Below are 25,131 nucleotides of genomic sequence, written 5' to 3'. Positions count from 1 at the left end.
TATAGACAGCCTTTGTAAGAAATCTGTGGACTCTCTGGGGCCTTGCATAACTTTTGCTAATGATTCAATGATTCAATTTTTTCCTGCTTCCTCAATTATGTCCCATGAATTTATGGATGCCGTGTGGTTATCATATAAATATTATCTTTGTATATCAGTATATTCACCTTCTCCAAGCAGCTGATCCTGGGACATTTCCACACCTCTAGTTCTACATTGTTGTTCTATTATTTTAGCCTCCTCCTTAAACCATGTTCACTACTGTAATTGTGCCTCATCCTTTAGGACACCAATTCTTTCCAGTCCTCAGGAATAATCCTATTACAAGTTGATCGTGAGTTTAACATTTGCTTTACATATGAATAATGCATGTCACATGATACTATAGCTTCCTTAAATCTAACATTTGCACTGGAGTCCAATTAGCCTATACATGCCCTCGACCAGGTAATTCCTGTAAGGTTGCTAGATAGATTAAATTTGGTTGTTTGAGAACAGGCTGTCTCTCTGTAACTGTATAATTCAATCCTGAAGTAATTTCAACTTTAAATTCTTCTGTCTGGGTCTGAATTTCTCTATAAGTCATTTTAACAGGTTTTTCTAAAGCTTTTATCTTGGCAGTTAAATTGACCATCCTTTTTAATACTAAACTAAGGATGACTAGACAAATCGTAATTATAATTGATGTTACATACATCCCATCAACATTAATTATACCCTCATTTAATTGTTCCATTTTTAGACTGCCTAATGTTTTATCAAACAAAGACCAATTCCTTCCATTGTAAAAATGTTTCTTTTTTTTTAATGTGGGAAAAACTCCTTTAACTAGTTTTTCCCTTTAAGATATCTTAATTGAATTACCAAGACTGCATAGAACAGTAGAAGTCCAAGGGAATTTCAAAGCAGGTACCTAAGGTACCTAGTGTAGTGGCAGTCTGAGATGAAAATCCAGAGAGAGAGAGAGAGAGAGAGAGGGCCCACTACACACCAGGAGAAAGAATGAGGAAGAGAATCCGGCCATGTGCTCTAGCCTGAGTCACAAGCTGTCTGGTCATGTGTAGCATTGGCTGCTTGCAGCATTCAGCTCAGTAGAGCTGGGGCATGCAAAGCCACGGACAAGTGGGTTTTTGGGAATTCCTGCCCTACAGTTGGATACTAAATGTAGACGAATTTCTAAATGGTCTTATTAGATAAAACACAGGGACTCAAATACAGGAGTGAAAGCCTTAGATACCAGGGAAATAAGAATAGCCTCAAGCCAACCTTACCTCACCAGCTCTGCAGCTTCCAAATGTGAGCTAATGCCTGTCTTACCCACACCTTTACTGCCTTGCTGTTCTACCCTCTCATTAGCTATCTTAGCCCAGCTACCTCATTTTCTTGCCACCACCTGTCTGTACAGACCTCCAGAACTCTATGGTTGGTGCTGGGACTAAAGGCATGTGTCACCACACTTTCCTCTGTTCCCTAGTATGGCCTTGAACACACAAAGACCCTATCTTCTAAATGATCAGATTAAGTGCATGTGTTACTACTGTCTGACTTCTATGTTTACTTAAAATGGCTTGCTATTTCCTCTGATCTCCAGGCAAGCTTTATTAAAGCATAAACAATATATCACCACACTAAACCTCTAAACCTACTTTCACCTTCCTAACACTATGACCCTTTAATAAATGTCTCCATATTCTGGTGACCATCATCCATAAAATTATGCCATTGCTACTTCATAACTGTAATTGTTCTACTTTTATGGATCATAATGTAAATATCTGATACACAACCCCCAAAGAGGTCACAACTCCCAGGTTGAGAAACACTGCTATAGTAGGTTTGGGATGGTATTTTATCTTGTATTCTCTTTTTTATGAAATCAAAACTGGTTTTTTGTAATCATAGGGCTTATACTTATACTAGTGCTTATACTATTTCTAGGTGAGAACTGTTACCTATGCCAAATAATACACTGTTGTCAAATGACAGTCTGGTGCCATGGATCTATATAAGCAAGAGAATTTTACTGTATCCCTCTGGATTGTAACTAAGAACTATCCTTGGGAGGCCTTCCTTTCTCTGGTCTATGCTTAAAACTTCATCTCCCGTCAGGAGGAAATACCTAGAAAAGCATCCCCCCATAATGACACTCAGTCCTCATCTCTAACAGGGATGTTATGAGAAGGTTCAGGGAAAATTGTGATGGTTAGAAGAGGAGAAAGATCCCATTAATAAGGGGTGTTGCTTGCCTTTGATGTTGATCCCCTTCTACAGGAGGCTGCCACACTCAGAAATTGCTAGTGGATAACAAAGGGGGAAAACAGCCTCTTTGTCTTTCCCAGGGTAGGACAAATCATGGAGGAGATGACTTCCTGAGGGGAAGAGCCTGGAGAGCCTATAAAAAGTCTTATCCAGAACCCTAGGGCAGACTCCAACCTCTGAGGTACTTTCCCATCAACCTGATGTCAGCTATTTGTCTGTTCTTATAAAATTCATGCTTTTGTTATTTATTGCTGTGATTACTGCTTCTTTGATCCTATATCAATCTGTCATTTATTTTCACTCTCAGCTGCCCTTAGGATATTCTACTGTTATGTTCAGTCAGAGAGCTATGGTGATATTTTATTTGTACTGAAAGGTGATTTTATTTTTATGTTAACAAATAAAGTTGCCTGGGTGTCACAGCTAACAGCAATCCACAGCAGAAGCCAGGCAGTGGTGGTGCAAACCTTTAATCCCAGTCACATGGTAGACAAATCTATTTGTGCTCAAGGATACAGCCAGCATGTAGACATACACCTTTAAGCTCAATATGAACCATAGAAGACCTGGAGGTATGTATAGACAAGCAGTGATGAGGAAGTCATGTGGTTGGGTTTACAACCAATGAGAAGGTAGAATAGAAAGTCAATAAAAAGACACTTACACAGGAAGTAGGTCTCTTTCCGAGGGGAAGGACAGCAGCAGCAGTGAAGGGTAAGAAAGGTGGTTCTAAGTCTCAATGCTCAGATAATGTTCTGACCTCTTGGGCTTTTTTTTCTTTTTTAAAAAAATTATTATTATTATTATTATTATTATTATTATTATTATTAATTTTACACATCAGCCATGGGTTCCTCTGTCCTCCCCCTTCCCGACCCCACCCCCAAATTCCCCCCAGTCCCTCCCCTCCATTCCCATGTACTCCAGGACCAACACTCGACTGGGAATTCATTTAAACATGGTGGATTCAGTACAGGCAGATCCAGCCCCTCTTTCCAGGATGAGCATGTGTCCCTTTGTAAGCCCAAGATTCCAAACAGCCAGCTCATGCACTAAGGATAGGTCCTGGTCCCACAACCTGGGTGCCTACCAAACATTTCAAGCTATTCCATTGTCTCACTTATCCAGAGGGCCTGATCCAGCTGGGGGCTCCACAGCCATTGGTTCATAATTCATGTGCTTTGATTCATTTGGCTATTTGTCCCTGTGTTTTTGCAATCTTGGATTCAACAATTCACACTCTTACAGTCCCTCCTCTTTCTTGCTAGTTGGACACTTAGAGTTCCACGTGGGGCTTGGCTGAGGATCTCTGAATCCACTTCCATCAGTTATTCCAGCTCGACTGTTAGGGTATTTGGCCATCTGATCGCCAGACTAGGTCAGATCAGGCTTTCTCTCGACCATTGCCAGCAGACTACAGAGGAAATATCACTGTGGATTTCTGGGGACCTCTCAAGCACTCTGCCTATTCCTGTTCTCATGGGGTCATCATTTATGATGGTCTGTTATTCTTCATTCTCCCTTTCCGTTCTTGTTGCAGCTGGGATCTCCTGCTCCCCTAAGCTTTCTTTCCCTCAAATCTTGCCCTATATTACTCCCACTGTCGTCCAGGTTGTTCATGTTGATCTCATCCATTTCTCTGTCATTGGGTGATCCCTGGGTCTTTCCTAGGGTCCCGTTTTCTAGGTAGCCTCCCTGGAGTTGTGTAGCAGTCTAGTCATCTTTGTTTTACATCTAGTATCCTCCTATGAGTGAGTACATACCATGTTTGTCCTTCTGAGTCTGGGTTACCTCACTCAGGATAATTTTTTCTAGATCCATCCATTTGCCTGCTAACCTCATGATGTCATTGTTTTTCTTTGCTGAGTAGTACTCCATTGTGTATATGTACCATATTTTCTTTATCCATTCTTCAGTTGAAGGGCATCTAGGTTGTTTCCAGGTTATTACAAACAAAGCTGAGCAAATGCCCTTGTGGTATGATTGAGCGTTCCTTGGGTAGATGCCCAAGAGTGCTATAGCTGGGTCTTGGGGGAGATGGATTCCCAATTTTCTAAGGAAGCGCCATATTGATTTCCAAAGTGGCTGTACAAGCTTGCATTCCCACAAGCAGTGGAGGAGAGTTCCCCTTGCTCCACATCCTCTCCAGCATAAGCTGTCTTCTGTGCTTTTGATCTTAGCCATTCTGACAGGTGTAAGGTGGTATCTCAGAGTCATTTTGATTTGCATGTCCCAGACAATTAGGGATGTTGAGCAATTCCTTAAATATCTTTTAGTCATTTGAACTTCCTCTGTGAAGAATTCTCTGTTTAGTTCTATAGCCCATTTCTTAATTGGACTGTTGGGTATTTTGATGTCTAATTTCTTGAGTTCTTTATAGATTCTGGATATCAGCCCTCTGTCAGATGTGGGGTTGGTGAAGACCTTTTCCCATTCTGTAGGCTGTTGCTTTGTCTTGTTGATCATGTCCTTTGCTCTACAAATGCTTCTCAGTTTCAACAGGTCCCATTGACTGATTGTTTCTCTCAGTGTCTGTGCTACTGGTGTTATATTTAGAAAGTGATCTCTGGTGCCAATGCATTCAAGAGTACTTCCTACTTTCTCTACTATCAGGTTCAGAGTAGCTGGATATATGTTGAGGTCTTTGATCCACTTGGATTTAAGTTTTGTGCATGGTGACAGATATGGATCTATTTGCAGCCTTCTACACATTGACATCCAGTTATGCCAGCACCATTTGTTGAAGAAGGCATCACCATCTTGACACTCCTAAGAACAGCTTTAGATGTGTAATTATTGATTAGGTTTGCATGATGATTCTTCCCAGATGTTGCCTTGCCAGTGCTCCTCCAATGCTATTCATGGTTTGTTGCCCAAGAACCTACCCTTCTTCTGTCAGATATTCCTGGAGAGCTCCACAGAACATCACCTGACAGTGCCCTTTCCACAGCCCCAGGACCACATCAAGCATGGAAGCTCCTGCTTCTGCTTTCCTGCTGACTTCCCTCACATTCAAGTAGTTCTGCCACACCTCCACACTCTAAAGCCTAGCTCTGAGAGCAAAGATCAGTCACTGGTTGTCTGGATGATACTCACCAAACCTTGGCTGACAGCACCATTTCCATACCTATCCAGAATATCTCCTCTCACATAGTGTCTGCACTGCCATTTCCAGATGTATACAGTGTAAGCAATGATTTACCTGATGTATCCCCAGTTCCGGGGCTAGCTAGCTTTGTGCAGAATTTATATCCCTTCTCTTTGATGCAGTCCTCAGAACACCACACACTTAGTGCCATTTCCATACTCCAAATCCCAGCTCTTGTTTTCAGGCACCTGTACTGGCTTTTTGGATGGATGTTCCTCCAGAATAAGCTAGTACCTGATATCTCCACACTCACAGTCTTAATCCAGAACACACAGTTCATGAAAGAATTTGCATAATGTGCTCCCAGAACTTTGGACTGATGTGGATATCGCTCAGTATGCTTTGAATGTATTGATCTGATTTGGTTGATAAATAAAACGCTGATTGCCCAGTATCCAGGCAGGAAGTATAGTACAGGTGGGATAAGAAGAGAAGAGAATTCTAGGATGAGGAAGGCTGAGTCAGGATTCACCAGTCAGTGCATAAGAAGTAAGAAGTTACAGTACTGGTAAGCCACCAGCCACATAGCAACATATACAGTAATAGAAATTGGTTAATTTAAGATATAAGTACTAGAAAGCAAGAACCTGCCATGGCCATACAGTGTATAGGTAATGTAAGTCTCTGTATGTTTACTTGGATATGAGCAGTTGCAGGAGCCAGATGGACACAGGAAATCTTCAGCTACATTAGATTTTGCAATCTCTGCTCTTATAGACAAAGATCCTGCTAAAAAAAAAAAAACTCTTGCACCAATGTTGACTGCATCATTCCAAAAGAAACCAATTAGGAACAGGAAATAAACTGCATGTAGCATATAATAATTGAAACACTAAGTGTAGAGAACAAAGAAAGATATTGACAACACAAGAGAAAATCTAGACATCATAGGAAAAAGCATCTAAATAATAACTGATATCTCACTGGAAACTTTAATAAGCAAAAGATCCTGGAGTTATGTACTTCATATTCCAAAGCAGCATGAATGCCAAACCAGAGTACTTGTACCCAGCAAGACAATGTGACTATGTACTGTAGTCAAAGGAGAAGACAAAATTTTACATGATATAATAATGTCAATATTCATCACATCCATCAGAACAGAAATATAAGGATATCTGAAAGTAACAAAACTTCATTCAGTTGTCTACAATAAACTCATCTTACTGTCAAATATAGACAACATCTTACATAAAGCATTGATAACATATTCTGAGCACATGGAATCAGGAAACAAGTAGGAGTGTAAGGTCCAACAAAATAGATTTCCAACAGAGACTGTCCACAAGAGATAAAGAAGAGCATTTGATTTTAATAAGGATAGTAATAAACCAAAATATGTTATAATCTCAAACACATATGCAGCAAACTCAGGCACACTTAAGTTCATAAGTGCATATTGCTGGACTTAAAGACACAGATGAACACTACACAGTAGTAGTATATATTTCAATACCTCACTTCCTCCAAATGACAGGTATATGGATATCAAATATCACATGGACCTAGTAGATACCTGCAAATTATGTCACCAAAACACCAAAGAATGTACATTCTACTCAGCATCCAAAAGAAGCTTCTATAAAATTGTCTTAGTTAGGATTTCTATTGCTGTGATTAGAAACCGTGACCACATTAATTCTTATAGGAAAAAACATTCTTTGGTGTGACATACATTTTCAAAGGTTTAGTCTGTTAGTCTCATGGTACAACTTCGTGGTGTTCAGGCAGACATAGTTCTGGAAAAGGAGCTACATTTGCTATATCTTGACCAACAGACAATAAGAGGTTGTCTGAGTGTCAAAAAGTTATAGCAGGAATCTTAAAAGGTCTTAATAATGAAATCAAACCTGGGGCCAGTTATTAGGGTGAATGCTGGAAGATCAGAGAAGCAAAACAAGCCACAGTTTCCTTACCTCACCAGTTCCTCAGCTGGTCTTGTTTCCTCAGACTGCAAACTTCTGTGTCCTCATCCCAATGGGTCTCAGTTGAACTGTGCTGCTCCAAAGCCTGAATGCTAAACCAGCCAAATGCTTAACTAACTCTGGTGCCTGGTTTTCACGCCTTATATATCTTTCTACTGTCTGCATCACTCCCTGTGATTAAAGGCTGGATTTCTGGGATTAAAGGTATGTGTCATCATGCCTAGCTGTTTCTAAAGTGGTCTTGAACTCAGAGATCCGGCTAGCTCTGCCTCCCAAGTGCTGGGATTAAAGGCATGCACCATCACCGCCCAACTTCTGCTATGGCTTGCTCTGACCCATTTTCTAGCCATCATTTCTGGCTCTGTTTTAGTGGCTGTCTGTTCTCTGAACCCAGATAAATTTATTAGGGTACACAATATTGTGGGGAACACAGTACCACCACACAAAGTGCCAAAATTGAGCAAAGGAGGCCTCAAAGCCTACCCACACAGTGACACATTTCTTCCAAGAAGGACAAATCTACTCCAACAAAGCCAATATGATTATGGAAGAAAGTTAATTCAAACTAACATATATCCACTTCTTGAATACTATGAGCTTGTAACAATACCATAATATAAAATGCATTTTGTTCAACTTCAAAAGTCCCCATAGTCTATCACAGTCTCATCAATGTTTAAATATCCAAAGTTCATAGTCTCTTCTAAAATTCATGCAATCTCTTAATTGTAATCAGATATAAAATCAAAATAAGAAAACAGATTACATACTTTCAACATATTATGGCACAGGGTATACATTACTGTTCCAAAACACAGGAAAGGAGAATAGTGAAGAAATACTGCACCAAATCAAAACCAAAAATTATCTGGCCAAACTCAAAGCTCTGCAACTCCATGTCTTATGTCAAAACACCTTTCAGATCAGTAACTCCTTTCAGTTTTGTTGACTACAACACAGTTCTTTCTCTTAGGCTGGTTCCACTCACTTTTGGCAGCTCTCCTTGGCAGATGTCTCAAGGCTCTGACATCTCTAATATCTTGGGATCTCCAAGGCTATGCAAACTTCAGCTTCACAGTTTGACTAAATAGCCTCTCTGGGCTTCCTTCAGGGACATACCTGACATATGCCTTGCATCAGCAGTATACCTTCATATTCTACACAATCCCATCCTTACATCCCTAGATCACATAAACACACACACCTTGCCTGATATACTTGACAGAAACTTGCCTATCAGAACCAACTGCAAAACCCACAGAAAAGTTAGGGTCACACAGCCCCTGAACTGCCTTTTCTTTATGAATTATACAGGAAATAAGTCCATCTGCCTCTTGAACACATTTCACAGCCAAGTTCTGATGCACAGATCTCATACAAGGTTTATAATGAATGTACTAGAACCTTGCTAATAGGCAGCATTAAATATTTATAAACTACCTGGGATTCGCTCTGCTCATGCAGGTCCCATATTAACTTTCATTTTGAATACTCATACTGCTAGGCCCACAGACACCACCATTTTATGTATTGATGTGATATTTTCCTAAAAGAAACTTTCAAAGTCCATATTACTCCAAACAAAACTATGGTCCAGACTGTCATAGTAATTCCCTAGGCCATGGTACAAACTTTTGTCTTAGTTAGATTTCTTTTGCTGTGATGAGACATCCTGACCACAACAACTCTTATACAGAAAAACATTTCATTGGTATGACTTACATTTTCAGAGGTTAGGCCATCGTCATCATGGTACTACACGATGGCATGCAGGCAGACATGGTACTAGAGAAGGAGCTAGAATACTATGTCTTGATCTGCAAAAACCTGGAAATGATCTGAGTGTTATACTGAAGCTTCAGCAAAGAAGACCTCAAAGCCCACCCTCACATTGACATACTTCTTCCAAAAAGGCCACGCCTACTCCCAAAATGCCATACCTTCTAGTAATAGTGGCATTCACTATTAGCATACAGGGGATGATTTCCTTCAAACTATCACAAAATTGGACCACAGTTTTGGACAGAAAACACATATAAACAATTTCAGAATAATTGAAATGACTCCATGTATCCTAACTGGCCACAATGCAACAGTGCTTGAGAAAACAGCATAGGTATCCCAAGTGTTTATTCTCACTTGGGGAGATTAACCAACACCTTACTGAATGATGAGCACTTCAAAGAAATCAGAGGAAAATGGAAAACACATATTAAAATAAATAGGCAGAGTGCTCGAGAGGTCCCCAGAAATACACAATGATACATCCTCTGTAGACTGCTGGCAATGGTCGAGAGAAAGCCTGATCTGACCTGGTCTGGTGATCAGATGGCCAAACACCCTAACAGTCGAGCTGTAACTCTCATCCAATAACTGATGGAAGTGGATGAAGAGATACTTGCCTGGGCCCCAAGGTGGAGCTCTAGGAGTCCAATTGTCGAGAAAGAGGAGGGACTGTAAGAGCATGAATTGTTGAGACCAAGATTGCAAAAAGCACAAGGACAAATAGCCAAATGAATGGAAGCACATGAATTATGAACCAAAGGCTGTGGAGCCCCCAGCTGGATCAGGCCCTCTGGATAAGTGAGACAATTGAATAGCTTGAAATGTTTGGGAGGCACCCAGGCAGTGGGACCCAGACCTATCCTTAGTGCATGAGCTGGCTGTTTGGAAACTTGGGCTTACACAGGGACACATGCTCAGCCTGGAAGGAGGGTACTGGACCTGCCTGTACTGAATCCACCAGGTTTAAATGAATCCCCAGAGGAGTCTTGGCCCTGGAGGAGATGGGAATGGAGGGGAGGGGATGGGGAGAAGATGGGGTGGGTGCGGGAGGGGGGAGGACAGGGGAACCCATGGCTGATGTGTAAAATTAAAACACAAATATAATAATAATAATAATAATAATAATAATAATAATAAATATTAAAATAAATAAAATGGGAAAACACAGCAAAAATTATTGATACACATTAAAAGTAGTACTGAGAGGAAATTTATGGCTCTAAGTTTGCATTAAAAATCAGAAAGCAGATAAAAATGTGTTATGATACAAATCAGGAATTACAGAAAATAAGAACAAGCCAAATGTAAGTACAGTATATGGGAAGAAAAAAATCAAATCAGAAATAATTGAAATAGAAATAAATAATAGAATACAAAAAATAAATGAATGGAAGAGATGATTTTTTGTGAAGTTGAGTATACACTTTCCATAAGGGGTCTAAAAAATAACAAGCACACCACAATTGACAGAATCAAACATAAACAGAAAATGTTACAATACAAATAAACGAAATGTGGAAAATTAACAGGGAATACTTTATAAGCATATACTCCATTGATTCAGGAAATCCAAAAGAAATGAATGATTTTACACAGTCAGGCAAAGTTAAACAAAGAAGAGTTTTTAAAATTGAATAGACTCATAACAAATAAAAACAGCAACATAGTAATAAAAACACTTTGGACTAAAATAATAATGATAATAATAATAATAGTAATAAAAATAGTAATAGTCAAGTACAGATGATTTAACAGCAGCACTCTACCATGATTTCAAAGAATATTCACAACCAACACTTCTTAAATTATTTGAATTAATAGAAAGAGACAAGATCAATATCATGCTCATTCTGTACCATCAGTATTACTTTAATACCCAAACCACCCAGCAACATATCAGAAAAGGAAAACTATAGGCATCTATCCATGATGAACAGGGGTGAAAAAATTCTCAATAAAGGACTTGAAAAAACAACAAAGCCATATATCAGAGAAATCACACACCATTAGCAAGTTGGATTCATCTCAGTTTCAAAGATATCTTATATTTTTTGATTTAGTCATCTTTTGCTGGATATTTGATCACACTGTGTGAATATATCTCTGGTTCATATCACCTGCCTGAAGCACCATATGATTGATTCAATAAAGAGGTGAATGGCCAATAGCAAGGCAGAAGAGGATATGCAAGACTTCCTAGGAAAGTGAGGAACTAGCAGGACAAATCTGAAGGTGGGTGATTCACCAGCCAGATGTAGAAAGAGTTGGAAGTACAGTACAAAGAAGAAGTAATCAGCCATGAGGTAAAACATAAATTAATAAAGATGGACTAATTAAAGTTTTAAGAGCTAGTTATGAACAAAGTCTATGCTAAGGCCAAGCTCTCACAATTCATTAAAAGGCTCTTTGTCATAATTGGGGAGCTAGCATGAAAAGAAATATTGACTACATTTGTCTTTTACTTACAAATTTGCATACAATATATTTTGATCATAGTTTCTCATCTCCAGTTTCCCCCAGATTCTACCAACCTCCCATCTCACCCAACCTTATATTCTTTCTCTACCACTATTTAAAAACAAACAAATATAAACACACACAAGTGCTGGGATTAAAGGTGGTGCGCCACCACCGCCTGGGCTGCTTTCTAGAAAAAATCATCCTGAGTGAGGTAGCCCAGACTCAGAAGGACAAACATGGTATGTACTCACTCACAGGAGGATACTAGATGTAAAACAAAGATGACTAGACTGCTACACAACTCCAGGGAGGCTACCTATAAAACAGGACCCTAGAAAAGACCCAGGGATCACCCAATGACAGAGAAATGGATGAGATCTACATGAACAACCTGGACGACAGTGGGAGTAATGAAGGGCAAGGTTAGAGGGAAAGAAAGCTTAGGAGAGCAGGAGATCCCAGCTGGATCAAGAACAGAAAGGGAGAACAAAGAATAACAGACCATGATAAATGATGACCACATGAGAACAGGAATAGGCAGAGTGCTCGAGAGGTCCCCAGAAATACACAATGATACATCCTCTGTAGACTGCTGGCAATGGTCAAAAGAAAGCCTGATCTGACCTAGTCTTGTGATCACATGGCCAAACACCCTAATGGTTGTGCTGGAACTCTCATCCAATAACTGATGGAAGTAGACACAGTGATCCTCAGCCAGGCCCCAGGTGGTGCTCCAGGAGTCCAATTGTCGAGAAAGAGGAGGGACTGTAAGAGCATGAATTGTTGAGACCAAGATTGGAGACACACAGGGACAAATAGCCAAATGAATGGAAGCACATGAATTATGAACCAAAGGCTGTGGAGCCCCCAGCTGGATCAGGCCCTCTGGATAAGTGAGACAATTGAATAGCTTGAACTATTTGGGAGGCATCCAGGTTGGGGGACCAGGACCTGTCCTTAGTGCATGAGCTGGCTGTTTGGAACCTTGGACTTACACAGGGACACTTTGCTCAGCCTGGAAGGAGGGGACTGGACCTGCTTATACTGAATCCACCAGGTTTAAATGAATCCCCAGGGGAGTCTTGGCCCTGGAGGAGATGGGAATGGAGGGGAGGGGCTGGGGAGAAGATGGGGGTAGGGGCAGGAGGGGGGAGGACAGGGGAACCCATGGCTGATGTGTAAACTTTAAACACCTCCTAAAATCACAAAATAGGAAAGCAAACTCTGTAACCCAAATGCTAATAAGTCAAAAATTGCCTAAACAAAGCAAAATGAGACAAAACTTATATTAAAATACATTTGAGTTAATTTTGGGTTGATCAACTACATCTGCAGATGGAGCATTCCCTAAATTATGATTAATAATCCCAGGAACACTCCATTACAGAAAATGGATTTTTCTTTGTCAGTGAGTATCAATTGCAGGCAGCTTCTTCATTTTGGGTGAGAGCTTCTTTTTACTTCCCATTCTCAGTGCCTGGATCCCATTGAATTGAACACACACAGGCCTGCTGCATGCGACCATATCCTCTGAGACTTCATATGTGCCTCTGTCCTATGAGCTTAGAACACAGAGCTTTCATGGAGTCATCTATCCTATCTGGCTCTTACACTCTTTCTGCCTCATCTTCTACATAGATCCCTGAGCCTTGAGAGTAGGGGTTTGATGAAGACATTCCATTTAGGGTTGAGAGATCCAAAGTCTCTCACCCAGTACATGTTGTCCAGTTATGTGTCTGTGTGAATTACCATCTACTTCAAGAAGAATCTTCTCTGAGATGAATTGAGTGCATTATTGACATATGAATATATCAGAATGCCATCAGCAGCCACTTTATTGCTAAGTGTCCTTTACCATAATAATAGTATTTGGTTTTCCCTTGGGCTCATGGAACAGGACCTTGGAAACTTCATCAGTGTTATGTGTGGGTTCCATCTCATGGTATGGGCCATAAACCCAATGAGAAAATGATTGGATTTTATGAGAACATTGTGGCATTAATGCACCAGGATATCTTGCAGGTAGGTCACTGTTGTTAGTTGCAGGATTTCTAGTTGGGTCAATGATTACAGTCCTCTTCTGGTAAAGTTCCAGTACCATGAAAACTACTCAGTAGAAGTGAAGCTTCTACTTATACTCCAACTTTTTCGTGTTTGGTGGGATATATAAATGTTGTCTTGAATAATCAGGCCCTGAGCTCAGTTTTTAGAGAGTAGCCTTTGTTTATTGGGGGTTCCCATCAAGTCTCTTTGGCCAAAAGTACAACAATATGTAACCCAATCCTGGCACTGGAGGTTTTCCTGATTGTCATAAGATGTCTGGTTTTTGCAAGGTCTCTCCTAGTCCTTAGTGACTCCATGTATATTTCTTTCATATGTGGACATATTACAGAAAGCATCTATGGTAGTATGTTTCCAAATGTTTTTAATATAGTTTAGTGTTAATAGTCTCCCTCCATATCCCCCTTAACCATTCTACTCTATTCCACTTAGTATTTTATTTACAGATTCCATTTATTTTCCCCTTTGTCTCTCCATGACAATATATTCTAATTTCCCTTCAAGTATAAATGCTACCTGCTTATAACTAATCCCTTACTAGTTATTTAACCTCTATGGTTATTCAGATTGTAACACATATATTGAAGTATTAAAAGTTAATTTCCATATATAAAACTAACATTATTTGTCTTTTTGTGTCTGAGTGACCTCACTCAGAATCATTGTTTTTCTCCATCTATTTACCTGTGAATTCCATAATTGCATTTTTCTTAATAGCTGAATAATATTCCATTGTATAAGTATACCACACTTTCATTATACATTGAATATATCATAGACATATAAGATGCTTCCAAACTCTGGATATTTTAAATAGAGCAAACAGGAATATGTTTGAGCAAGTATTTCTATAGTAGCATGTAGAGTCCTTTTGGTACATGCCCAACAGTGGCATAGCCTGATGTTGAATTAGATCTCCTCCCAGGTTTCTGAGAGCAGGCCACACATAAATGTCCATAGTGGCTGTACATTTTTGTATTTCCACCTTCAGTGAATAAGTGTTCCCATTTCCCATCACCCATGCAAGCATGTACTGTCTTTTGAATTAGCTTAATTTTTGCCTTTGACTCCTTTGAAGCTCTACTGGTCATGGCACTTTAAGGTACTCAAAAATTACTAGAGGAGAAACATAACCACATATATCACATAGCTGCAAATCCTTAAAACTAGAGAGACTTCTCTGGAAGATATACTGATGTAACTGTGTCACAAGGGTTATGAGAGTGACCATTCACATTTTTATTGCATCTGAGTTAAAATTCAAGAGATGGGACCCATATGTAACACTGCTGAGATGGAAAGGACCAGATATTAGATAATCCATGAGCATAGGGGATACATACTACTATTATTCTGATAAAGGCACACTGAAATAAAATGACCCCTAAAGAAATATTCTTATATTCATGGATCATTGCCTTACTTAACCCAGATCATAGAAACTTATTCTTTTAGGAGATGGTAATTAATAAAGCAACCCACAACTAGACAATGTGCAGAGTGTGAGAGACTCAGTCCTATATGAGATCTCTTCATCAAGCCCCTCCCCTTCATACATGAGAATCTAAATTGAGGTAAAAGGATTATAGGAACCATAAGTGGTGGATAACTCAGAAGAAACAGGGTCTTTCATATACAGTATTAGAACTCACAGGGACTGTGAGATCACATACACAAGACCTTAAAAGATTCCAACCAGACAATATGCCAGCACCATAACAGGGTAGTGAACACGAAGACCTATCATTAACCAAGAAGCTATTTGCAATTGACACCTGCTAGGAAAAAGAAAGTTTGTTTTTTTCCAATGGAGTATCACTGGGAACATCCACTACATTCTAGGCCATGTCTAATGACCAAAAGGAGTCAGGCAACACAGAAGAGAAATCTGTTCTTTTTATCATTCAAGACTATGTTTGTTAGTGATCTGTTTTTGAACTTTTTTACTTATTAGCCTTTTGTTAGTTTTAAGGTTTTTCCCAAGGTGAGGGTCATGAGTAAATGTCCACACAGTTGGATATGTAATCAGGTGAGGAAAGATCTTGAAAAACATGGTAAAAGGGAAAACCATGGTCAAATATACAGCATGAGGAAACTTTTTAAATTAAAAATAAAATAAAATAATTATTCCTTTAAACCTTAACATATGAGATGATCATTAACCACTCTGGTTGTTTAAAACTATATGTCATGACACTAGTTCACTGCTCATAATCTGCCATTCATATCTGGAGGTCACAGACACATGAAAATATCTAGAGTCACTTATCTTACACTCAGTAATCACATTTGGATTTTGGAGAAGAGGGGAATAGGCAAGGACTTTGTGTTTCTATGCAGTTTTTATTAATCAGATTCAATTTCACAGGACAAAGAAGGCCAAAGAAGCCACTGACATATGCTTCAGCTGTTTGTTGACATGATTTCCATGTGATTAATCCTGCTGCATTTCCTAAGTGCTGGGAATCTCTGGGTGTCTATGTGGCCTCTGGAGCCTTCACTGACCTTGATACCTGTGTGGTTTCCTGGAGTTTGTGAATTTGCTTCTCTGTGTTGTTTTCCTATCTACAAAATGGGGATAATGATTGTGTGGATCTCATTGAAGTGATAGGAATATCAGATATGTTAATATGCTGAAGGGAATAAATAAGGCTAAGCAAAGCAGAGGAGAGAAATGGGTAGGCTTGTATCAGAGGTTGGTTGGTCATACACTATTATATGCTGAAATATCTGCCTAAATAAACTTCTCTTGCTGAAGGTGATTCACATCTTGTGTGACTCCTTGTCTGGTCAACATTTCCTGTTATTGGGAAGATATTTATGATCTCAGTATCTTTCAAATGGATCTCCTCACCCTTCATCAAAAAAGCTTAAAATGATTTACATGGAATGTTTCAAATCGAATCTTTCTAAAACACGTGTATTTCCTCTATGGGATTGAGATAGGGACAGAAATAGATCCTGCCAGGCAAGCTTATTTGTCTGCCACAACAGCATTCTCCACCCTAATTCCAGTTGTGCTTCAAAAGGCACTACTCCTTCAATCCACTGCCTCAAATCTGCCTTGGCAGAGAGAGGGTGCTGCAGGGTATTACTCAAGCCACCATTAATTAAAAACCTGTCTTGCTGTTGTAACTTCCAAAGAAGTGCAGCAATTGTCATCTCTAAGTAAAAATGCATATTCCACAGAGACTGTGGAGCAGTGGTTACCTCTAGAGAAGGAATCCAGGCAAGGAGATACTGTTTGTAGAACTCTCCAAGCTCCTGTATGTGCACTGGCAATGATATTCTTCACATGCCTGTTGACCAAAAAGCTTTGACTGCTTTCTTTCTTCTCAAGTACTCACTGGTGTTTCTCAGGGCATATTTTTTCATGAGCTTAACACCACATCCAAAGATTTTAAATGAGAAGTGATATAAATATGCCAGTCCACACAGTAAATGTGGAGTCTTAGTTTTGTGATGGAGTTTATAGTTGTTCACACAGATAATCAGGGTACTTTATATGAACAATCAAATGAAGTTGGTTATCTGAAAATCTACATTTGTGAAAGTTGGGGGTCAATGATGGAAATGTCCATGAATCCTTATAATTTACATGTTGATTTTTATTTTGGGCACTGAGGAATGGATTAAGGATCTCCAAAACCTTCAGCAAACTATTCCACTGAGCTATATCCTTAGCACAGAAATCTATAAAGTCATTCTCATTGTAGTTTTATTTATAAAATACATATAACTTTTATAAAAATATTTCACAAAAATGTACAAATAGGAAGTGTTGTTGGTATTGTGCTTCAGGTCTCACTGGCCCTGATACTTGGGGCAGGGGATGACAGGACACTGAGGCAATGGCTCAGACTCTGGGAGATTGGAACCAAGCTCATTTATTGAACAAAAGCCTGTGTGGCTGTTGGCAGGCTTTTGCTTCTAGATCTCACAGTGTTTCTTGGTTGGCCCTGGGTTGCACATCATCATTTTTTGGTTTAAAGCTTATGGGTCAGGTTTCCTCTGGCCAGAGTGCTTGTTGCAAGCCACAGCTTACTGTTTGCTGAAGGCATGGCCCAGTACTTTGGCCTTACCCATTTCATATCACCCTTTTTATTTTATTTTGATGCTGCTAGTGGAAATTGGAGTTCTTTACTCTAATCTTGTTGTTCCAATCTCAGTAACTCCCCAGCATTTGGACTGTGTTTGTTGTAGGTTTGCCTGCCTGAAAGGCTCTCACCAGTCATTGATGACTAACTCTGGGAGGGTGGGTCTCTCAAGAATGCCTAGGGTGTGAGAGCATTAGACCAAGGCGTCAGACAATGGCATCACAAATTTCTGTGAACCTGGCTCTTATTACTTCATTAAAAAGGGGATGATCAGGATGTTGCAGAGCCATTATCATTTGAAGGGTTATTTTGTTGATGGGGCACTGCCAGAAACATGTTGTAGTAAATACTTAACAGATTTATTAAGAGTACTATTACCCCAATCATTCCTCCTTCCTATAATTTTTAAAAGGATAAGTATTGATTTTATGTGATCTCAAATTTGAGCAAAGAATGTTGTAGACACTACCAATGGTTTCGCACATGTGGAGTTCAGCCTTAAAATTTCATTAGAGAGTTGTACCATAAGGTTTAAGAACTATTTGTTCCATGGTCCCACCATGATTTCCCTCAACAACTTATGGTTTGTGTTATATTCAAGATTGAGTAAGAGGTTAAACAAAAGGAGGAGAATCAGAGATTTCAATATCCTCTTACCAACCATCTTAATGTCTGGGTTTCTTCATCCAATAAATCTAGTTTTTGTTGTAAAGTAAGTATAGATGAATGGAAATTAGAATTAATCAGCTGTTGAATGCTTAATGCTTGGGCTGATTTTTTATGGCCATATAAAGTGTAGAGGTGGTGGCTTCCATTTGAACCAGGGAGGTTATGGCCACTAGCCTACCTGCGACAGCAAGCAGAATAGTAGCCCTGCTAGCACTGCTGTTATTCCAAAGTCTCTTTTTATTCTGGTTTGTTCCATCAATTCTACCCTATAGAAATGTGTTACATTGGTCAAAGGTAGCCAAAGGAAAGTGGGGAGGTTCACCACCACTTCCCAAGAGGTCTCCTCAGGATTCCAGCAGGGTCCCAGCTTACAGAGGTCTTGAGTGCAATTCAGCATTATTGTGGAGGCATTGGTTAAGATAAAGAAAAGGGGGGGGGGTCTTTACACATACAGGGATATCAGAAGGGCCAAAAAGGTTTCACATAATAGCTGAGGTAATTTGTAGCTCTGTCAGAAGCAGAGGTCTTATCATAACATAAAGGGGCATAACTTCCACTGAAATAAGTGATTCCTCTTATAAGCAGAAAGAGCCTTAAATCCATGCAGGTGTGTGTGCCACTTAGAGGCCAGACCTTAAATACAGTTCTGGCATTTTTTTTTTTTACTCCTCAAATGAGGTAACCAACTGTAGTGATATTTTATTGGTGATGAAATGTGATTTTATTTGTATGTTAATAAATAAAGTTTGACTGGTGATCAGAGGTCATAGCAAAACATAAACAGAAGTCAGGCAGTGGTAGCACAAGCCCTTAATCTGGTCACATGTCAGAGTCTCTGTGTGGTAAAAGACACAGCCAAGCATGGTGACACTTGCCTTTAATCCCAGTACCAATCGTAGAGACCTGGAGGTCTGTATAGACAGGCAGTAATAAGGATATGATGTGGCTGGGCTTAGAGGCAATGAGAAGGCAGAACAGGAAGGCAATAAAAGCACAGGTTAGACAGGAAGAAGCTCTCTCAGGAAGCTACTGAGTGTGGGTAAACTAAGGTTAGTCAGTGGTTCTTCACTATTTCTCTGATCTCTTTGGCTATTACCCCTGTATTTGGCCCTGCATTTCTTATTTAATAAGACTGTTTAGAAATTTGTCTACATTTGGCATACAACGTGGGACTCAAACACATGACCCTGAGATTAAGTGTCTCATGCTCTACCTACTGAGCTAGCTGGGCAATCCCAGTACAATCCATAGACCTGGAGGTCTGTATAGACAGGCAGTGATGAGGAAGTGATGTGGCTGGACTTAGAGAACAGGAAGGCAATAAAAGTGCAGGTTAGACAGTTATAAGCTCTCTCTTGGGAAGCTGTGGCATGGTGGTATGCTAAGGTTAGTCAGTGGCTCTTTGCTATTTTGCTGATATCTTCAGCTATTTCTCCAGTATTTGGCTCTGAGTTTCTTATTTAATAAGAGAGTTTAGAAATTTGTCTACATTTGGCACCCACATGGCAAGAATTCATTAAAAAACTATTGTTGGCCTTACAGGCTAGGAGTTACAGGCCCTGGCTCAGCCTGAGCTTACAGGACCCCAGGTCTGGACAGAGCTATAAGTGATCTGGATTACATGCAGCCAGAGCTGCACTTGACCATAGCTACAAGTGGTCTGGCTATATGCAGCTGGAGCAACTTGCAGCCAGATTTCCAACTCATGTGGCCAGAGCTTAAAGAGGCTGGAGCTACTAGTGGCTAGATGGTTTGTAGGTTTACAGACCCCTGGCTCAAGTCCAAAATGGCTCAGGCCAGAGCATATGACTGGCCCTTAGCTTTTAGCTTTTTTCTCTTCTCCAGGTAGTAGGCAAATTCTCTACTCTCTCTCTCTCTCTCTCTCTCTCTCTCTCTCTCTTTCTCTCTCTGGATTCCCATCTAGGACTGCCACCTCACTAGGTAGCTGTTTTGAAATTCCATTGGAATTCTACTGTTCTATGCAGACTTGGTAAGTCAATTAAGATATCAGATATATTAAAGGGAGAAACTAGTTAAAGGAGAAAAATGTTTTCCACATTTAAAAAAATGGGAAATACCTTTACAATGTAAGGGTATTGGTCTTTGTTTGATAAAACATTAGGCAGTCTGAAAATGGAACAATTACATGAGAATATTAATGTTGATGGGATGTAATGTAACATCAGTCATGCATATTATTTGATAGTTACCCTTATTTTACTATTAAAAAGATGGTCAATTGAAGTGCCAAGATAAAAGCTTTAGAAAAACATGTTAAAATGAGTTATAGAACAATTTAGATGCAGACAGAGGAACTAAAGAATGAAATTATTTCAGGATTGAATTATAAGGTTAGAGAGAGATAGCCTGTTTTTACTAATCAAACTTAATTTATATGGTAGCCATACAGTAACTACCTGATTAAGGGTATGTACAAACTAATAGGACTCTAGTTGAAATATTAGATTTGAGGAGATGTAAGAAAACTATCATGTCCTATGGCATACATCCTCCATTTATAAAGCGAAATTAGTGGTCAACTTGTAATAGGATTATTCCTCAGGAATGGAAAGAATTAATAACAGCTGTCCTGGAACCAAGAGCACAATTGCAATGGTGCATGTGGTATAGAGATGAGGCTAAGATAATAGAAAATAATGTAGAGCTTGAGGTGTGGAAATTTCCCAGGGTCAGCTTCTTGGAGAAGGCCAATATGCAGAAATACAAAGACAGTGTTTATATGATAACCAAACCTTAATTCTATGCTGCACGGCAGCCATGAAAGCATGGGACAGAGTTGAGGTAGTAGGAAAGAAAATTAAGTCATTCACAAAAGTTATACAGGACCTGAAAGAATCCTTCATGAATTTCTTACAAAGGCTGTCTTCAGCAGTAAATAGAATGGTACTAGATTCAGAAGGTAGACAGAAAAAAATTGAACCTTTGGATTTTAAGAATACAAATGAGACATGCAAAAGAATAATCAGGCTGTTAAAGTAAGATCTGTACCCTTGTAGGACTGGATCAGGGACACAATTAATGTTGAGTCTCATGGGCATGATGATATTTGGATAGGAAAAGCAATTTCAAAAGATTTGAGGAATGTCAGATGTTTTGAGTGTTGAAAGCAAGGTGATTTGAAAAGGAAGTGTAAACATGGCATTCCTAGAATGTTTATTCCAGGAACAATGACAACAGAATACACCTCCCTTCTGGAGTATGCAGGTATAGTAAGCGTAAAAAATTGAAAAAATGAATGTAGATCAACAAGGGACAGATGAGGTAATCCTTTGCCTCTGTCCTCAGGAAACTCCCAAGAGGGACCTCATACATGCACCCACAGCAAATCCAGTTCAGACCTTTCCCACCACCATAAAAGAAACCTGTTCTCAGAGCAATTAAATAACCAAATGCCTATTGGAATAAACCAGGCTGCTCAGAATGATAAACCATCTGAGGCAGAGAGAAGAGAAAATTCAGGAAAAGCCATAAAGAAATTTTTTTGGCAAGCTTCTATAAATGAACAAAGACCAAAATTAAAACTACAAATAAATGATGTTTTCTTGGATGGCTTAGTAGACACATGTGCAGACGTGACAATAAATGCACCAGAATTTTAGCATCCAACTTAGCCTCTTTAGGAGGTAAACGTTCAGCTGTTAGGGATTGGAAAATTATCTCAAGTGAAACAGAGTTCAATATGGCTTGAATATATAGGTCCAAAGGACAGAGAGGAAAATTAAAGCCATATGTGGCTAATACAGCTATGAATTTATGGGGCCATGATCTATTAAAACAATGGAATACTCACATTCACATTCCTCCAACATCAGAAACAAATCATAAACTAACACATGTTTCTGAGAGAAATATTAGAAGGTATTATTCTGTGTGGTCACCAGTCATCCAAATTGTAGAAGAACAGAACACAACAACTGATGATCTTCCAAAGACACCAACAACTCTACCTTTAAAATGGTTAACAGACAAACCTGTATGGGTTCTGCAATGGCCTTTACAAAGAGAGAAACTGCAGGCTTCAAAAGAGCTGGTAGAAGAGCAGTTAAATGCTCGGCATATTGAAGAATCAGCCAGCCCTTGGAATTCTCCTGTATTTGTCATTAAAAAGAAAACTGGTAAATGAAGAATGGTAACAGACCTAAGAGAAATTAACAAAGTAATTCAGCCATTTGGCTTTCTACAGTCTAGAATTCCTTTGTCTACTCTGTTACCTAAATGATGGCCTCTTATAGTTATTGATTTAAAAGATTGTTTCTTTTCAATACCCTTACAAGTAAAAGACAGAGAAAGACTTGCCTTCATGGTGGATACCTATAATAATTCTCATCCAGTTAAGAGTTATCAATGGAGGGTTGTCCCACAGGGAGAATAGCCCAACCCAGTGCCAATATATTGTACAACAGCCTTGGAAGTGATAAAAAATTTTCTAAATCTATAATTTATCATTATGTGGCTGATATTTTACTAGCTGACTCAAATGCAGATACTTTAGAAAGAATGTTTTAAGAAGTATAGAAAACTTTGCCTTGTTGGGGATTACAAATTGCTCCTGAAAAAGATACAAAGAGGAGATTATATCAAGTTTTTAGGATATAAAATAGGTCTACAAAACATTAGACCCCAAAATGTGCAAATTAGGAGAGATCGATTATTGACTCAATGAATTTCAAAGATTATTTGGAGACATTTTCCATCTATGAACTATTGTTGGGGAAGAAAATGATGAACTGAGCAATTTGTTCAAAACCTTAGAAAGTGACACGGACTTAAACAGTCCAAGAGAATCATTACCTGAAGCTGAGAAAAAAAAAATTGGCCTTGGTAGAAAAGAACAGGAAGGACACATGGATCATTTGGATCTGAAGTTTGATTGCATTTTGGTTATTTTATCCTATAGGCATTCTCCTACAATAATTTTAATGCAGAGGGAATATATTATATTGGAATGGATATTTCTGCCAAGTAAACAGAGTTAAAAAATTAAAACCTTATGTGGACAAGATCTCTGATTCGATTTTAAAAGGAAAATTAAGACTTCATCAATTAGCAAGGATAGACCCAGCACAAATTGTCATACCTTTGACTAAGGAGGATATTGAAAAATTATGAGCAGAAGTGAACCTTAGCAAAGAGCTTGCAGTAATTTATTATTATTATTATTATTATTATTATTATTATTATTATATTTGTGTTTTAATTTTACACATCAGCCATGGGTTCCCCTGTCCTCCCCATCTCGCCCCCACCCCCACCTTCCCCCATCCCATCCCCTCCATTCCCATCTTCTCCAGGGCCAAGACTCCCCGGGGGATTCATTTAAACCTGGTGGATTCAGTACAGGCAGGTCCAGCCCCCTCCTTCCAGGCTGAGCAAAGTGTCCCTGTGCAAACCCAAGGTTCCAAACAGCCAGCTCATGCACTAAGGACAGGTCCTGGTCCCACAGCCTGGATGCCTCCCAAATAGTTCAAGCTATTCAATTATCTCGTTTGCAGTAATTTTTTTGGTTGAGATTAACAGCAAATATCCAAAAAGCAATAGAATTTAACATATTAAGAGAGCTGAGGATTTTGCCTCACATTGTACAAGAAACACCCATATGTGAAGCTTGTACATTTTATACAGATGCAAACAAACAAGGAAAGACAGGTTATAAATCAGAGAATTCAAAGTCCTTATAATTTGGTTCAAAAAAATCAGACTTATATACTATTCTGTTGGTATTAATGGATTTTTTTGAACCTCTCAACATAGTTACTGATTCTCAGTATGCTGAAAGAGTGGTCTTACATATTGAGACACCAGAATTTATCCCTGATGAGTCAAAATTAACTTCAGTATTTATTCAGTTACAAGATATAATCAGGAATAGGAAGCATCCCTTATATATAACTCACATCCAATCCTGTATAGGTCTTCCAGGCCCTCTAGCACAAGGTAATGATGAGACTGATAAATATTGATTAAATTACGTGCTGAGGGCCTCAGAATTTCATAAAAATCATGATGTCAATAGTAAAGGTTTAAAAAAGGATTTTTCCATAACATGGCAACAACCCAAGCAAATTATGAGGAAATGTCCTGCTTGCTCCTTTTACAATCTAATTCCATTACCAGCAGGATGTAACTCAAAGGGTACTCAGAGGAATGAAATCTGGCAGATGGATGTGTTTCACTTTGCAAGATTTGGAAAATTGAAATATGTACACCATACCACTGATACTTATTCAGGATTTCAATGGGCAACTGCTTTGAATTCTGAAAAAGCTGGTTCTGTAATGATTCATTTACTAGAAATTATGGCCATCATAGATATACCTGCACAAATTAAAACTGACAATGGTCTAGCATTTGTCTCTGGTAAAATGAAACAATTTTTTGCTTATTAAAATATAAAGCATTTTATAGATGTACCATATATCCTACAGGTCAAGTAGTTATAGAAAGATCAAATAGAACTCTAAAGGATATGCTAAATATACAGAAAGGGGTAATAAAAGCCCCTAGAAATAGATTACATAATGTTCTATTAACTTTGAACTTTCTCAGTGATAATGAGAAAGGAACAACAGCTGCACAGAGACATTGAATAATAGAAAAAAACTACAGAATTAAATCAGCCTATACAATTTAAGGATGTGCTGACCTCAGAATGAAAACCAGGATATGTGTTACGTTGGGGACAAGGTTTTGCTTTTGTTTCTAAAGG

Source organism: Onychomys torridus, chromosome X (genome assembly GCF_903995425.1).
Source record: "Onychomys torridus chromosome X, mOncTor1.1, whole genome shotgun sequence".
NCBI lineage: Eukaryota > Metazoa > Chordata > Mammalia > Rodentia > Cricetidae > Onychomys > Onychomys torridus.
This window is presented reverse-complemented; position numbering follows the sequence as displayed.